The 17,450-nt window shown below is 44.8% G+C and overlaps 1 long non-coding RNA gene across 3 annotated transcripts in view; it reads left to right on the forward strand.

Annotated features, from left to right (window-relative positions):
* The first annotated feature begins 661 nt into the window (after positions 1 to 661).
* LOC134481552 (uncharacterized) overlaps positions 662 to 17,450 on the forward strand; it is a 34,338-nt gene continuing 17,549 nt past the window's right edge. For 2 of the 3 annotated variants that reach the window (XR_015636335.1, XR_015636334.1), the window contains exons 1-2: positions 662 to 788; positions 7,031 to 7,160. This is a non-coding gene — a long non-coding RNA (uncharacterized LOC134481552). Of the gene's footprint in view, positions 789 to 921; positions 1,285 to 7,030; positions 7,161 to 17,450 lie in introns of those variants that run through there. The other variant, XR_015636336.1, reaches the window with a different exon arrangement.

Consider the following 17,450-nt stretch of genomic DNA (forward strand, 5'->3'; position numbering starts at 1 on the left):
AGACTGAGCTAGTCCTGGGGAGCAAGCCAGTAAACAACATCCCTCCATGGGGTCTGTATCAGCTCCTGTCTCCAGGTTCCTTCTGTTTTTGAGTTATTGTTTTGACTTCCTTAGATGATGAACATCCCTTTGGAAGTGGAGGCAAAACCTTTTCCTCCCCAAGTCGCTTTGGTCATAGTGTTTCCCTGCAGCAATAGTCTCACAAACTAAGACAGAAACTGAGGAAGGACACTCAGGATTGTTGTTTGACCTCTACACACATGAATGGGTACCCTCACATACCTGTGTACCTGCATATACTTGAACACACATACTACATCCAGATCTCATAGTGTTGTAAGTAAGTTTATGATTTTGTGTCTGGCCACATTTATATCATAGCTTTCGTCTGTCACATGTGAGTGGTCAGTGGGGCATAGGTTGGACACGCCTACTCACTGTCTGTGGGGGATGCCTCTCATCCACTCAGAGAGCCTGCCAGCATCATTTCAAACAAAACACTCGGTGATGTCACTTGGCCTCTTGGAATCAGGGAACACAGTTCCATTTATGCTGTAGAAATGATCCAATGCTATAAACCAGGGCTTGCTGTTTCCTGGAGAGCCAGTCGTTAAACATTTACTAACCCATCACTAGTAACATGCAAGCTCCTTTTACTATCTAGCATCTAAGGGCTCCCTTCCAGAGTGTGCCACACTGTGGCTCAGGGATCTGCTGCCTAGACAGTCTCTCTGCCCGAGCTGGCAACACTCCATGCTTGAGCTGTGTGGGGTGCATCTGGGCAGCTGGTGAGTACACATTCTGAGCACACGGTGATTCAAACTCAGCAAACATTAATAAGCTGCCGCTGTCTGCTGGGAGCAGTGCCTGGCACGGGGTGGCCGCTGGGATGAACTCTGTCTCATCTTTTCTCCTTAAACCGGGACAAATGAACCAGATTCCAAGAAAATAGGTGCCAGGCCCCAGGGGAAACTGAAAATGAAGAATGAGTGAGGTTTCTGGAAGATTTGAGAGAATAATTTGTTGCAAGGGAGAAGTGAGAACAGTGTTGTCTGGAAGTGAGGTGCTAAGGGTGGGTGAGCCTTGGAGAATGAATAGGTCGTCAGAAAGAAGAGTGGAAGGAGGAACTGCTGGCTAGGAAAGAGCACAGAAGGAGGAAGGGATGTGACATGATGCTCTAGTTTCAGTTCTGTCATAAAATATACTGACAAAGACCAGCTTAGGTGAGGAAAGAGTTCATTTGACTTACACTTCCAGGTCAGAATCTTATCTTTGAAATGGAAGGTAAGTCAGGAATTCAAAACAGCCTCAACTTTACGGTTCTCTCTCTCTCTCTCTGCATCCATCCACCTATCCATCCATCCATCCATCCATCCATCCATCCATCCATCCATCCATCCATCCATCCTTCTGTACTATCTGTTATCTATCTATCTATCTATCTATCTATCTATCTATCTATCTATCTATCTATCTATCTATCTATCTATCATCTATATCTATCATCTATCTACCTATCTATCATATATTTTCACTTGCATATATTTGTGTGTGAGTGCGTATGTTTATGCCATGTGTAGTGTATGGAGGTCAGGGGTTACTTGAAGGTTCTCTCATTTCATTACGTGGGTCCCTGAGATGAATTCAGGCTGTCAGACTTGGTGGCATGGCTCTGAGACATCTTGTTTGACCTCATTTATTTACATGTGTATACATCTTCATATGTGTTTATGCACATGTGTGCATGTATGAAGAAGCCAAAGCCAGATGTATTTCTTAATAATCTATTCATTATTTTTTCTTTTTAAATTGAAAATGGATTTTTCATACAATACATTTTTTCCTACAATTTATTCTCCTCATTTCCCCCCAGATCCTCCCAGCTCCCCAGCCATCTCATTCCATGACTTCTTTCTCTTTAGAAAACAAACAAACAAAACAGAATAGAACAAAACGGGGTGGGGGAACCCCAAAAAGAGCATGAGAAGCACACAGACATCAGAGACACATGTACAGAAAACCCATAAAAACCACAAAATCAAAAACCATAATATATATAAGCAAATGACTAGTAAGGAAAAAAATGCATTAGAGACAAAAATATCTCCCTCCAAATCATTGAGTTATATTTTCAAACAGGATTTCTCTAAGGAGCCCTGGCTGGCCTCTAACTTTTTTAACCAGGCTGGCCTTGAACTTGCAGATCCTCTGCCTCTTAAGTGCTAGGATTAAAAGTGTGCACCACAATGCACAGAACCACATTATTATACCTGGAGCTCACTGAGTCTGCTAGACTTGTTGTTGAGCAAGCATCAGAATCCTTTTGACTCTGCATCCTCAGGGCTGTGATTACAAGGTCATGACCCTTGTGATCCTCCCTCCCATTTTTATGTGGGTTCTGGAGGTCAAACTCAGGACCTTATCCTTATGCAGTGAGTACATAGGTGATGACCCACCTAGTCAGTGCCCTCCTTCTGTGCAACGTGTATCTTGTGGGGCATCAGCATGACCTTAGCACGGGGCAGGCTATGTCCTTCAGCAAGATCCCATGAAAATTTACACACATGTTCATGTGTGGGAAGCTCTGGCATGATCCTCAGAGTCCCTTAGATCTGATCGAAATCTTTGCTGACCTCAGGAACAAAGCAAGATACCCTGGGTATTTATCTTTCCAGTGTCTTATGAGCCTTTGAGCATCCTTAGCCAGAATAAAGAAGAGCAGTGTTCTTTTTTTTTTTTTTTTTTTTTTTTTTTTTTTTTTTTTTTTTTTTTTTGAGCTGGGGACCGAACCCAGGGCCTTGTGCTTGCTAGGCAAGCGCTCTACCACTGAGCTAAATCCCCAACCAAGAGCAGTGTTCTTAATGTGCCAACAGCAGGTTCTTCTCTTTAATCAAGTCCATATGCCTTGGGTGACCACCCCCCAGAATGTAAAAATAACCCGTTACCACCTCCTCCTCCTAGTAGCCTTTTCTCTGTAGCCAAGTTAATTCCAAATAGAACATCTGGAAATTCTATTTTGCCGCCTAATTTAAACCAGACTAAGACCAATCTGCATAAAAGTTTATGAACTTTCTGGGGCCTCACACCTTATATTTCCCCCATCTGCAGAAGCCAGCAACTTGGAGACTGGGAAATGGAAGGACATAGGCATCCCTTTCAGGGACTGGGGAGTGTCTGTGGCTTTGGGTATTGGGGCAGGGAGCTGAGCTGTGAGGACAGGGGTCAGTTGCAGGGAGAAGGGAAATGGAAGCGGAGTGACTTGCATGCAAACGTATGCATGAAAATTTAAAGGGTCTTCGGCTTTACGCTGAGGTGGCAAAAGGGGTGCAGGGGATGTGGAGATGCCAGGTGAGGGGAAGAATGGAGAGTCAGGCAGAGAACATGGCCTGGGGATTGAGGGCCACACTGCCAAAAATAAACTGGAAGATAGCTTTTAGCCACAGTCCATCAGATTCAGTGACTGAGGAAATTGGTAGAGGCTAAACCCACTTTTGATTAGGGATCCCAGACTAGGAAGATGCTAGGGCAGCCTAAAAGCGAGGAGCTGAGGGACCCTGTCTTTTGTTAGTCTGGATGAAGGGAAAAGACTTGAAATTGTTCAAAATATTGCAAGCAAAATCGCATGTGTGTGTGTGTGTGTGTGTGTGTGTGTGTGTGTGTGTGTGTGTGCTTGCAAACCAACCATGCTGATTGTGAAATGTATCTGGAACAGTGGCTGGGTAAGGTGGTGATATGACTTTAATCCCAGCGCCGAGAGAGAGAGAGAGAGAGAGAGAGAGAGAGAGAGAGAGAGAGAGAGAGAGAGAGAGAGAGAGAGAGGCATGCAGATTCCTGTGATTTCCAGGCTAGCCAGTGCTACATAGGGAGACCCTGGCTCGAAAATAAATGAATAAAAGCACAGACTAGCAAAGGACTGCCACTAGCCAAGTCAGTTTTGAAGACCAACGACAAAGACGGAGAACTCCTAGAGGCTTATTTCAAGATTTACTGTGGAGATATGGTAAGCAAGACAGCATGGTGCTGATGAGAGAGTGAGTGCATGCATGGTTTGGATGGGAGGAACTCCATGAGAAGCAATCACACTCTTCCTTAGTCCACGTGAATTGCTGTGAGAACCATCATTTACTCTGTGGCTTACGAGCCATACACCCTTGGATTAAGGAGAGAGCTCAGCTGGTAGGGTGTTTGCCCAGCAAGCACAAAGTCCCGGGTCCTAACCTTTGAACTCTTCAGATCTGGTGTGGGAACCCACACCTGTAATCCTAGTGATTGGGAAGTAGGAGCAGAAGAATCAGGAGTTCAAGGTCATCCCTGGCTACATAACAAGCTCCGGTCCAGTCTGGACTGCGCAAGACTTTGTCTCAAAGCACAGATAACAGCTGCACCCTTAGTTTTTCCCAGTTGTGCAGGCTGAGATGCTAAGTATCAAGGCATGTGCGGACCCATGTGAGGGTCACAGGTGACTCCTTTTACTGTGACCTCGAATGAAGGAAAAGATGAGGCAGATCTCTGAGGACACTCTTTTAAAGGGCACTAGTCCCATTTTCTTCTTTTCTTTCGAAACAGTGTGACTATGTCTCCCTGGTTGACCTCAGACTAAGTCTGCTTGCTGTAGCATCTCCGATGCTGGGGTTACAGGTGCAGCACAGCGGTGGGTTTACTGATCCCATTCTTGAGAGTTCTACCTCGTGACCTACTCACTTCCTGTGTTAGGCTTCTCTTTGCTGTGACGAAAGCAACTCCAGGAAGAAAGGCTTTATCTGGGCTCAAAGTTTGGGGGTACAGTTCATCATTGCGGGGAAGCCACGGTGGGGAGAGCCTGCGGTAGCTGGTCATATTGCATTCGTATTCAGGAAGCAGCGTGCTCCACGCATCAGGCTGAGAGGATGAGTATGTCCTCATCCGTCCAACCCCCTGACGGAAGAAGCACCAGGATTTCCCCACACTGCACACAGAGAAGTCAAGGCCAGAACAGTGGTGTATCCACCTGCACAGAGTAGTGGTGGCAGAAATGGGATTTGAACTCAGGCCACCTGGGTCTTACCCTCATTTCTTTCTGTTCTGCTATACCATCTCAAAAGTGTGCATCTAGGGGCTGGGGAGTAGCCAGGATGGTAAAGTGCTTGCTGAGCATATTCAGGCTGAATTTGCATCTCAGCACCTATGTAAAAAACTGAGCATATCTATCACCCTGCTCTTGGGAGGCAGAGACAGGAGACCCTGTTTCAAAAACTTAGAAGAAGAAAGCTTGAGAAAGGCCTCTGGTGTTGACTTCTAGCCTCCACATGCATGCTCACACATATACTGTCTCCCATACATCCCCAATATGGTGGTGCATACCTATGATTTCAACACTTGGAACGTAGAGACAGGAGGATCAGGAGTTTAAAGTCATCCTGAGCTACATAGTAAGTTCGAGTTCAAGGCCAGCCTGGGCTATCTGAGACTACAAAAAAAATAGAGGCAAGAGAGATGGCTCATTGTTAAGAACACTTGTCAAGTTGCCAACACAGACACACACACACACACACACACACACACACACACACACACACACTGCTCACATGTATGAATGATGCATGTATATATAAACACATTGCACAAATGGAAGAAGGAACAACAAACACATAGACACCAAAGGTCACAACTCTCAAGGGAGGGAAGGACAGAGAAACTGCCTTACGTCATGCCCTCCACCAGGAGGCCCCTGATCCCTTTCAAAATTACTTTGTGAGTCTAGTGCTTTGTAAGCCATTGAGATAATCAAATACAGTTCATTTTTAAAAGGAAGGAATTTTTTATGTGTATATGTGTGTGAGTGTGTGCGTGCCTGCCTCTGTGTGTGTGTGTGTGTGTGTGTGTGTGTGTGTGTGTGCGTGCATGTGCCCATGCACACTCACTCTCAGAGGACAGAGTAAGGTTTAAAGATCTATAAGGCTGGGTTACAGGACACTGTGAGATGACCTACATGGGTAGTAGCTATTGAACTCGGGACCTCTGCAAGAGCAGCAAGTTCTCTGTAAGTGCTGAGCCAAGTCTCCGGCCTCCAGTTTACCTTTTGGTTTTAGACAGTTTTATATAGTCCAAGGTTGCATCGAACTTGTTATATATCTGATGATGGCTTTGAACTTCTGATCCTCCCACTTCTAATTTCCAAGTGCTAAACACACCACCATGCCTGTTTTACGTGATGTTGATGCTGGATCCCAGGGCTTTTGCACATGCCAGGCAAGCACCCTATCACTGAGCCACAGCCCAGGCTCTCAGTTAACTTTAAGAACTTTTGTTTTATTTTTGATTATGTGTATGCATTTGTGTTCATGTTTGGATATGTACATGTGAGTGATGGTGCCTGCAGAGGCCATAAGAAACCATCAGATCCTTGGGAGCTGGAGGCAAAATGGTTGCGAGCCACCCACGTGTGTGCTTGGGAACTAACTCGGGACCCCTGAAAGAGCAGAAAGTACTCATTAAAGGCTGAACCACCTCTCCATCCTCTCAGTACACTTTTTGAAATGGAATAAAAAAAAGGTTGGCTTTCATCTTCCCAAAAGGTACAACATAAGACCCACTACCACTCACAAATGAGTCCTTGTTTGGGTTTTTGAAGTGTTGAGGGATTGTAGATTAGCGTAGGCTCCAAGTGGCTGACCCAGAGAGGAGCATGAAAAGATGGTGTTTGACAGCAGGATGATGCAGCCATGAGACAAGTAGACAGCAGGAACCGGAGGGGTAAGGGAGCCTCTCCCCTACAACCTTCAGAGGGCTTGCAGTCCTGATAAAATGCTGACTCCAACTGCCAACGCCTGGAACTGTGTGAAGCACACATCTGTCCTGTCAACCCCAGGAAACAAACACAGTGGGTGAAGTTGAGTTTCTCCTGGACACATGGCTTTTCCCGGGAGCTTCAACTGTAGTCTCCTTCCGGGAGTTCACACTGGTTGAGGTGGCCATCCTGGTTTTCAACCTTCAACACTGAAATTTCATCTTTTGGCATGACTTTTTTTTTTTTCTTTTCTCTGCCATTGAGAACTTTTCTCTAAACGACTCTTGCCGATTGAAGCCCTGAGTCTTCAGGAATCCTTGAGACAGCCTGGGGAGGGATGGACTTTGGAGCAAGTGATTGGGACTTCAATTCTGACTCTACTGTGAGATCAGGGGTAAGTTACCCAACCTCTCTGGGTTTTCCTTGCGAATAGAAACAGAAATATGGCTGGGAAGATGCTCAGTCAGTAAAGGGCTTGCATGAAGAACAATGACTTGAGTCTGTCCTCTAGGACCCGTGGTGGGGAATCAAAATAAAATGTCACAGTGGTACATGCTTGTAATCCCGTTACAGAGCAAGTAGAAACAGAGATCTCTGGTGCTCACTGGCCAGCCAACATAGCCAGTTGAATTGCAGGTCAACGTGAGTATTCATGTGCCAAATGAAGGTGGGCAGGGACTGAGGACGATATTTTCAGGTGTCCTCTGACCTCTGCACGTGGGCACATATGTCTACATGTGCATATGACTAGCACACATAATAGGAATAGTACCAACATTCATTTTAGCAGGCTAGCAGCTTTCTGTTAACATAGAAAAGGACCCCTGACAATCTACTTATCAAGACAAGAGGTTTATGCTGTGTCTATGGTAGTTGGGTCTGATTGTTTTGGACCTATGTTACTGCAGCGTGTCAAGGTAGGAGCATGTGCATCCCAATTCTCCCCTGTATGTAAATCTCCTGTCCCTCTACCATCTCCAACCTTTCCTAGCGCCTCCTCTCCTGATTCCCAGTCAACATTTGGCATAGAATCAGTCACTCAGAGGGGCTACTTAGAAGTTCACATATGGAATGAATATGGAGATTTGCCCAGCCTTTGGCCTTGTCCTGGGGAGGGGCACTGAAGGAGAAAAGAAATTCCGCTTGGAAATAACTTGGAGATGCCTTTGAGATATAACGGAGGTGGGGTGATGGCCTCTAAACAGGATCTCTCTCAATCTCTCTCTCTCTCTCTCTCTCTCTCTCTCTCTCTCTCTCTCTCTCTCTCACACACACACACACACACACACACTTTAAATAAAAAGAAATAAATAGAAAGAAAAAATAGCTGCTTCTTTCGCTCCATTCCTCAGTGACTTCTGCACAACCTCAAGGAGGGGGAGCTTCATTACGAAGATGTGATTAAGCTTACAAAAAAAAATAGGAAATGAAGCCAGAGCCATGAACAACTAAGCTTGCCAAAATAGTTGGAAAATGTGTTCCTGGGGTCTGATTTCTTCAGGGATGGAAGCCCAGGAGACCCCAGAGGTCACGAGGCCACAACTATATTAATTTGACTTATGCAGGGGTGAGGGGTTGATTCTAGTTGACTACTTGCAAGAGTCTGACTGTCCTCATTGTGCTAGATTTTGACTCTACTGTGAGACTATGGAAAAGTTGCTCAACCTGTCTGAGCAGTCAGCTCGTCTATAAAAATAGGAATGCTGGGCTTGGCGGCCACAGCCTGCTTGCTCTTTCTGCTGTGAGGTCCTGTAAAGATTCATAGGTCTTAGCAAACTCTTGTTTTACTAAATAAACTCTTGATTCCCCACTTCTGGCCTTCCCGGGCATCTTCAACTAGAGGGAGTACAGGGACACCCAGCAGTAACAGGTTATTTTACTCAAGTTGGCATGGGCTTGTTTATCTCATGCCAGATTGCTTGAAGAGCTATCCTGCCCTACCATAGTATCTTCCCATCATGCTCTTGCTGTCATGCCTACCACGATGCATTGCATCGTCAAATGGTGAACCTCAGTCTGTTTTTGTTAGGCCTTTCTGTTGTAGCAGTAAGAAAGTAACTAATACAGAGATAAGCAGTGCCCTGGGAATGGGAAAGGGATACAAGACCCTTCAGATGGTTGTGATATGAGAACATGCCTCTGTTACACTGGCCCAAGGCTCACGCCTGCTGTCCTTTGGCCCCAGATTTTCATTTTATTAAGAATAGCCTAGCTTTAGCAGGGCTAGGTGTTGGGCATTGGCTCCCACTCTAGTTTCCTCTCAGTTGCTGTGATAAAACACTCTGACTGAAATCAGCTTAGGGAAGCAGAGGGATTATGTGGGTTACTCTATCAGGCCACAGTCTGCCACCAAGGCAAGTTGTGGCAGGAATTTGAGAAGGAACTTGAAGAAGAAACCATAGAGGGACTCTGCTTGTGGGCTCACTCCCAGACACAGGCTCAGTTAACTTTCTTACTCAGTTCGGACCACATGCCTTAGGATGTGCCTCCTACCATCAACTAACTGTTAGCACAATCCCTTTTAGACAGGATCACAGGGCAATCTGATTCTGGGAAATCCTATAACCGAGACTCCCTTTACAGGTTATTCTGTGTCAAGTTGAAGCTAAGTAGGACAGCTCCCTAAAACCTTGATCTGAACCCCATCTTCCAGAGTTGAGAGCTGACATCCAGCATCAGGGAACCCTTTCACATCTCCCAGAAGTTAGGGGGGGGAGTGGGACTTGTTCCCCATAGGTTCAAACCTTTGAACACTTAGTTCACAGCTCATCCTGCTGCTTGGAAAGGTTGTGAGACCCGTAGGAAGTAGAATCTTACTACAGGAAGTCAGTCATTTGGGGCGGATCTTGAGGCTGTATTGCGACTTAGTTCTACCTCCTTCTTCTATGCACAGATTCCACCAGTCACCTTCCTGTTCCCACTGCCATGCCTTCCCTGCAATGATGGACCAGCTCTCTGGGGCTGTATGCCAGCATAAACCCTTTCCCACTTAAGTTGACTTTGTCAGTGTCAACTGAAAACTAAGATAGGGTTAGCCTGAGAGCCCTGACTAGAGAGCTCATGTCTGTTGAGAACACCTTGGCTACTTTCAGTCACATGACTCAGCCTTGTGGCTTGGGATTTCATGCAAAAATATTTTAATTACTAACATGTATTTGGGGAATGCTATCTCATACCACATAAATGCTAGGGTGAGGTTATGCTTAAATGAGTTAAATACTAAAGACAGGGGGCAACAGAAAAGTTCTCCCAAAGATGTCACAGAGCAAGCAATTTGGCAATAGTGTAAACTAAAACTAGGAGAAACTTCAAATGAGTTTAGGTAAGAGAAACAACAATAACAATGAAAACAAATAGAGCAACAAGATATAGGCACTGAAAAGATAGCTCTGAGGGTAAAGGGGCCAAGGCCTGAGCCCGTTGACCAGAATTTGATCCCTGGAACTCACATGGTGGAAGAAAAGGACTGATTCTTGCAACTATGCACACACACGTACACGTACACATATATAGACAAACATAAAAATACAAAAGAAGGGAAGAAAGAGAGAGGAAAGAAAGAAGGATGGGGGCTGGGGATTTAGCTCAGTGGTAGAGCGCTTACCTAGGAAGCGCAAGGCCCTGGGTTCGGTCCCCAGCTCCGAAAAAAAGAACCAAAAAAAAAAAAAAAAAGAAAGAAGGATGGAAGGATGGATAGGGGAAAGGGGAAAGGAAAGAGATAAAGGGGGAATAAAAACAGCAGGTTCAAACATCAGGCTGGGTGTAACAGAAAAAGTAAGGTATTTGATTATTAGTGCCTGAATTATGATTGTTTAATAAGGATTTGACAGAATCATTCAACTGAAATGTAAGGATGCCAAATCCATGACACGTATTCTGTGATTGTCGTTTGCACCCAGAGCAGACATCACTAATGGATTACAGAACTCTTCACTAGAAAACTGAATTTAGCTTCACAATTTCTTTCAAAGCTGTGCTTGAATAGCCACTGTCAGTTAACTGGGCACAGGAAGTGCTGTCTGCCCTGGACAATGCAGTCTAATCTCTTTTACTTGTAGCTTCATATTCTGAATCCCAGAGGAAGCTTCCAGAAGCTTTTTACTTGGTTCCTGGCTGCTCTGGGTCTGAATCATGTTTTCCTGTTTCTCAATTCTCTATTTTTGGGTACCATATCAGCCTGCTTTATCAACATCAGTCTGACAACAGAATGCCAAGGATTCAGGGATTCTCCTCCCCTGTGAGCTCTTGCCTGATAGTGCTCACTAGCTTTGTGCCTGCTTCCCTGATGGCCTCCCAAGTCATTTTGAGTCAACCCATGGGAAATACAATTGTGTTCCCAGGACTTTGTGCTAGTAAGTCTGGAGGAAGCAAGAGGCTCCATAGTGTTCTTAGAGAAGGTGGTGGGGAGAACAGTATGTTCATGGATTACAGAACCAAAACTCAAGAAAGCCTAAAGAAGGTGTTTCTATACAGTCAGCATAATAACCTAAATAAAGAAAAGACACACACACACACACATATATTCACACTCATACACCCCTCACACTCATACACACACATATACACATATATTCACACTCATACACCCCCCACACTCATACACATGCTCACACACATACACAGATACACTCACATATACACACATGCACTCACACACATACACACATGCACCCACACACATACACACACTCACACACATACACATACATACACTCACACTCATATACATACTCACACACATACATATACATACACTCACACACTCACACACATACATGCACACACAAACACACACATACACTCACACACTCACACACATACATACACACACATACACTCACACACACATATACACACACTCGCACACTCACACTCACACACACACTCGTTTTTACTGGCTGTGAAATTAGTTCATCGACACTTTTATTAGCCTGTCCATGTCCATGCAGAGCTCAGTCTCTCTGTGTAGTGACCAAGCTGGCTCTAAGCAGAGTGAGGTCCAAGCAGACTCCCATCTAAGATGTGTGTAAGGCTGGAAGAGGGCGACTCCTTTCTGCTTAATCCTGGTTCCTTGGTAATTGGGAAGCACAAAGAAAGCTAATTGCCCTGTGAAACTAAGAATTCTAGCCATTTTCTTTCATAGCCAGAGCTGAATGACCAGTGTGTGTGTGTGTGTGTGTGTGTGTGTGTGTGTGTGTGTGTGTGTGTGCATGTATGGGTACATGTGTGCAGAGTCTGAGGACATTCTCTGGTATCATTCCTCCAGTGTTACCTAGTTATTTTTTTTTTGAGATAGGATTTTTCACTGCAATGAAACTACACCCCTTGATCAGAAAGCCCCAGGGATCCTCTTCAGTACCAGGATTTCAATCCTAAGCTGCTACACCATCTATTTCACACTGGCCCTGAGGATTGAACCCAACTGCTTGATTTTGCCTGACAAGCACTTTGCCAATGGAGCCATCTTCTCTGTCTCTCTTAGTTGATCCTTCAGTCATTTTGTGCAGCCCGTTTCTAAAGGCAGGATATTGTGTCAGAGAAGCTGTAAGGTCTGTCTGGTGCCACATAGAAGACTGGGGTCAGATAAGGCTGGGACCCGAATTTCCTACCCCTGAGTGTGGTGTGTATTCTCCATCTCAGACTGCCCAGATATAGAGTCCAAGACAGACAGCTTGTTCCTTCATTGCTCGTTGCTTTTGATGGAGGACAACCTTTTTAGACATCTGCAGAACATCATAATGCATGTTAAGTTTGGGTTAATAAGAAGTTTGGTTTCTGAAGAGGCTCATTTTGGTGATGATGAGACTGTAAGACCCTCTCGGACCCTCAAACGCAGTCCCACGAAGAAGCACGCATAGAGGCACGACGGAATTGCCAATTCGTGGTAGGGACTGATTACTGAACAGTTAGTCCCTGCCCACGGATGGGCTCCTAATGATATGTAGATGAGGCTACAAAGCTCGCCCACTGCATTCCTTGTGTTTGAAGTAGTCACCACTTAAACTGTTCCAGATAGAAGCATCTTCTTGTTCACTTTCTCTCTTTAAGAGTGTCAGTGGAGGAGACTATCATCTGTGGGTCAAACACTTTAGCATTTAGCAGCCCTTTTGGTCAAGTGATTAATCCTAACATCCAACCTGTATTCTTCTTGTTGACTATTTCCTGTGTGGGGACAGTGCACAGGTAGCTGTCTCACTGTTTTGGCTCTTTAATTTAACTTTATTTTACTGTTTTGTGTGTATGGGTGTTTTGGCTGCATATATGGCTGTGTACCATGCATGTGTAGTGCCACCAGAGGCCAGAAGAGGGTGTCAGATGCCGTAGAACTGGAGTTATAGGCAATTGTGAGCTGCCATGTGTGTGGTGGGGTTTGAACCTGGATCCTCTGGATGAGCAACCAGTGCTTTTTTTTTTTAATTTTTTTATTAATTTTTATTTATATGAGTACAGTGTAGCTGTTTTGAGATGCACCAGAAGAGAGCACCAGATCCCATTACAGATCATTGTGAGCCACCATGTGGTTGCTGGGATTTGAACTCAGGACCTCTGGAAGAGCAGTCAGTGCTCTTAACCGCTGAGCCATCTCTCCAGCCCCAGCCAGTGCTTTTTAACCACTGAGCCACCTCTCCACTTTCCTTCCTTCCTCCCTCCCTCCCTCCTTCCCTCCTTCCCCCCCTCTCTCTCTTTCTTTCTTTCTTTCTTTCTTTCTTTCTTTCTTTCTTTCTTTCTTTCTTTCTTTCTTTCTTCCTTTCTTCAGTAACCGGGCTAGTGATATACCTGGATTTCTGACTGCTCTTCAAGATCCTATTTGAAAATCCTTCCTGACTCCTTTCTGCATTCCTACATCATTTTTGGTCTGTGTGCTTGTTTATTCACCTTGAAAGAGGACTAAGCAGAGTAGCCAAGACTGGACTTAAACTTGTGGATGTCCTCCTGCCTCAGCCTCCTGAGTACTAGGATGACAAGCCTGTGTACTATGTCCTGTTTCCTGTGTTGGTTTTAAATTGGGATAGATCAGAGTAGTTCTGGTTACATGAGTCATTTTGCTCCCAGCTGTACACACTGTGTCAGTTTTGCTCCTGCACAATCTCCCATCCACACTGAGAACAGTCACAGAAGAAGAAAAACACACTAACAGTAAGTGTTCAATAATGATTTGTGTCCTGTTTTCCTATAGCCCCAATAACTCTCACTGTTTTAGCACAAACAGTTTACTATGTTTCCTCTGAATCCCAAGTCTGTGCTTTCTAATTAATTAATTACCATTGTTTCTTTTAAAATATTTTCTTTGTATATTGGATTACATCTATGTTTGTATGTTTGTATGTATGTATGTATGTATGTATGTATGTATGTATGTATGTATTATGTAGGCAGGCATGTGCATGTGAGTGTGAGCCCATGTGGGTGTCTGGAGCTAGAGTTGCAGGTGCTTGTGAGTTGAATTGGGAGATGGAAACCAAACTCCATCCTTTGTGGGAGCAGCAGGCTCTCTTAACCTTTGAGACATCTCTGGACCCTAATTTCCAAAGATTTTAAAGGATCCAGCTTAATACACTTCCCTGTTGGATTTAATTTTGAAGACAGAAGCCATGCCTACACTTATGTCTCAGTGATTTAGGGTGTTTCAAGAAAGATTCTGCACATTTTCTTCTTATCCATACAAATGCTTAATGGGTATATCCATCCACTGTCCCTACTGAAAGGCAGAAACAGACAACCATGGTTCAAAGCAGTGGTCTATTGCATGGGTGGATATTCAGACCTAACTTTCAGTTCTCAAAAATGAAGAATCTTTGATAAGGGGCCCCTGAGATAGCTCAGCAGAGAAAGGTGCTTGCCACCAAACCTAATAACCCAAGTTTGACTCCAGGATCCATAGGGTAGAAGAAAACTGACTTCCACAAATTGTCCCCCAACTTTCAGGGGTGTACATAGTGGTATCTGTTTCTGACCCCCCAGTGCTGGGATTGCAAGCTTATATTACACCTGTCTTTTTAAATGGGTACTAGGGATTAAACTCAGGTCCTCATGCTTGTGTGACAAATATTTATCGACTGAGCCACCTCCGCAGAACCTGTTATCTTTCCTGTACTTAGTGATTGCCAAGCTAGACATAGTGTTTTCAGACTCAAAAGAATTGATGATGTTCTTGTGCTGATCAGCCTTTAACTGCCATGAGTTTCCAGTAGCCAATAATAGCTCAGGTGTGTTTTGTGCAGGAGGGGTTTAGAGAGGGCACAGATCAGATTCTGTGACTTGATTTGCCCTGATGAGAAGGTAACTGGGAAGAGTTATGGCCAACCCCATGTTTCCACAAGACCGTGCTGATGTGGTGCCACCCACATTAGGGGTCTAAGTCAAGGTGAGAGTGAGCCCTTCTGCATTTTTATTGCAAATTAGAAAATGATACTTGAGGAAAGCAAATGTCAGGCTTCTAGATTCAGCCTCCGGCTCTGGAAGCAGAAATGGGAGGAAAGGCGCTCAAACTAAGTCAAGAGGAAAATGAGGCTGTGTGCGGAGTTGGCACCATTCCCCAGTCACCCATCTTCAAAAGGGACTGAGATGGCAGGTGCTTGCCGCTGCCACACAGCCAGGGCGTTGCTCCCAAGCAGTAAGGACCTTTTTGACTTAAGTTGCCTTTTTCTGCCAGGCACAGGAAGAGGTTATGAGAGAGATGAGAACTCCAGCTCTATCTCCAGTGAGCTGGGAACCAACAGGGGAATTGGCATGAAAACTAAATAAGGCGCTGGGGGATGGAGTTTATTGGGTAGAAGGCTTGCTACACATACACAAAGCCCAGGGATCCTTCCATCTCCAGCATGGGAGAAACCAGGCGTGGTGCCGCTCTCCTGCAATCCCAGCACAGGAAGGTGGAGGTAAGAAGATCAAAGGTTCAAGGTCATCCTTACACTCCTATCCTGTGATCAAGGCTCATCTGGATAAACTGCTTGGTGCCAAGCCTGACTGACTGAGTTCTGTCCCCTGACTACCTCATACATACTCATCCTTCCTTCAGAATAACTAAGTAAAAGGGTAATTAAAAGGTTAAAAAGTTTGTATGTTGCCGGGGCTGGAGATGGCTCAGTGGTTAAGAGTGTGTGTCACTCTCACAGAGGACCTGAGTTTGATTCCCATCACCCACATGGTGGCTCACAACCATTTGTAATCCGATAGATATGCATGTGGTGGATATTCGTGTATGCATGTAAATACTAATGTTTCTCTGTCTAACCTTGGCTGTATTGGAACTCACTCTTTAGACCAGGCTGGTTTCAAACTCCCAGAGATCCACCTGTCTCTGCCTCTGGAATTCTGGGAGTAAAGGCAGGCACTACCACCACTACCCAGTCATACACATTATCTTTAAAAAGTTTGTATACTGCAAAACACAAAGGATAAATCTTGATATAAACCGGATTTTTGTAAGTAATATGTATCAGAGTTGGCTTATAAACTGTTACAAATGCTCCATACTGATCAAAATCAGAGGCCATCAGGGTCTCTCTGAAGGGGTGCCTGCTACCTGTTGTATTTTCCACTCAGTACTTTTTTGAAAACATGAAGTTGCTAAGGAAATTTCACTTATTAAAATGCCTGCTAACAGGACAAGAAGACTGGAGTACCCAAAGGGATGGTAGAATAGATGTCTCCAGGGGAGAGCCATTTTTCTGTCTAGCACACTTAAGTCTGTCATAGGTCAAACCATCCCTAAAGCTCCTTGAGAGGTGCCACTTTCGGGGAGAGCAGTCAAAGCAAACCTCTTCTTGGGGTACCCAGGTGTCTACTGAAGATTCCATTTCCTAGGCAGTACACCGAGGCTCAGAGACAAAGTCCTGTGGTGCTAGGGGATTCGGGTGTGGTTCCCCCACTCCTGTCAGCTTTGCACACTGAAAACTTACCAGCCATGGCGACAGCAGTCTCCACCTTTTTCTTGTCCTCTTCCCCCAGGACCACTCCAAAGCCAAGGTGAGAATTGGGCTTTCACAGAAAAATGAATGCAAATAAATAAAGAAATAAACAAACAAATTTAGTATATTGAAAAGGTTATCTCCTTAGATGTTTGTTAGAAACGAACCAAAACAAAATAAACAACAAACAAAAAATCCCCACCACAAGACATAGAAACCCCTCATCTCTGAAAGCATTCCGACAAGAGCAGATGGTGTTTAACAGCCTTGTAGGACATTCCCATAAAGTTATAAACATACCTTCCAGAGATTGCGTTAGATAAACAGATACAAGTCATGCAGTTTTCCATACAAGAGACAACTTGTCTTATGGGAAGCCAAATAAAGATTCTGAAATCGAGGTGTACCTGAAAAAAAGCTTAGGAGATCCTATCAGAGAGACTGAAACCTTGTCTGTGTCTCACATTCTCACCCTGCTTGTCGTCTGTCAGAAGGCCTGCTGGCTCCAGTCCAGTGTGTGGGACTTGTGAATAGGACCGTCGAGGAGCAGTTCTTTTCACCCTTGCTGTTGTCTCAAGGTCAAGGCCAGCAACAGTTTTGGATAACTCTGCTCTGCTCAGCTCTGCAGCCGGCAAGCATCCAGCCACCATCTGAGAATTCTAGATTGTGGGTAATGGCCGGGTGACAGCCAGGTGCCATGCACACGGACCTACCCCATGGGTGAAGCCTGTACATGTGGATCTTTAAGCAATTGGGGCATTTGGTAAGCATCC

Source organism: Rattus norvegicus, chromosome 13 (assembly GCF_021556685.1).
Source record: "Rattus norvegicus strain SHRSP/BbbUtx chromosome 13, alternate assembly SHRSP_T2T, whole genome shotgun sequence".
Classification (NCBI taxonomy): Eukaryota; Metazoa; Chordata; class Mammalia; order Rodentia; family Muridae; genus Rattus; species Rattus norvegicus.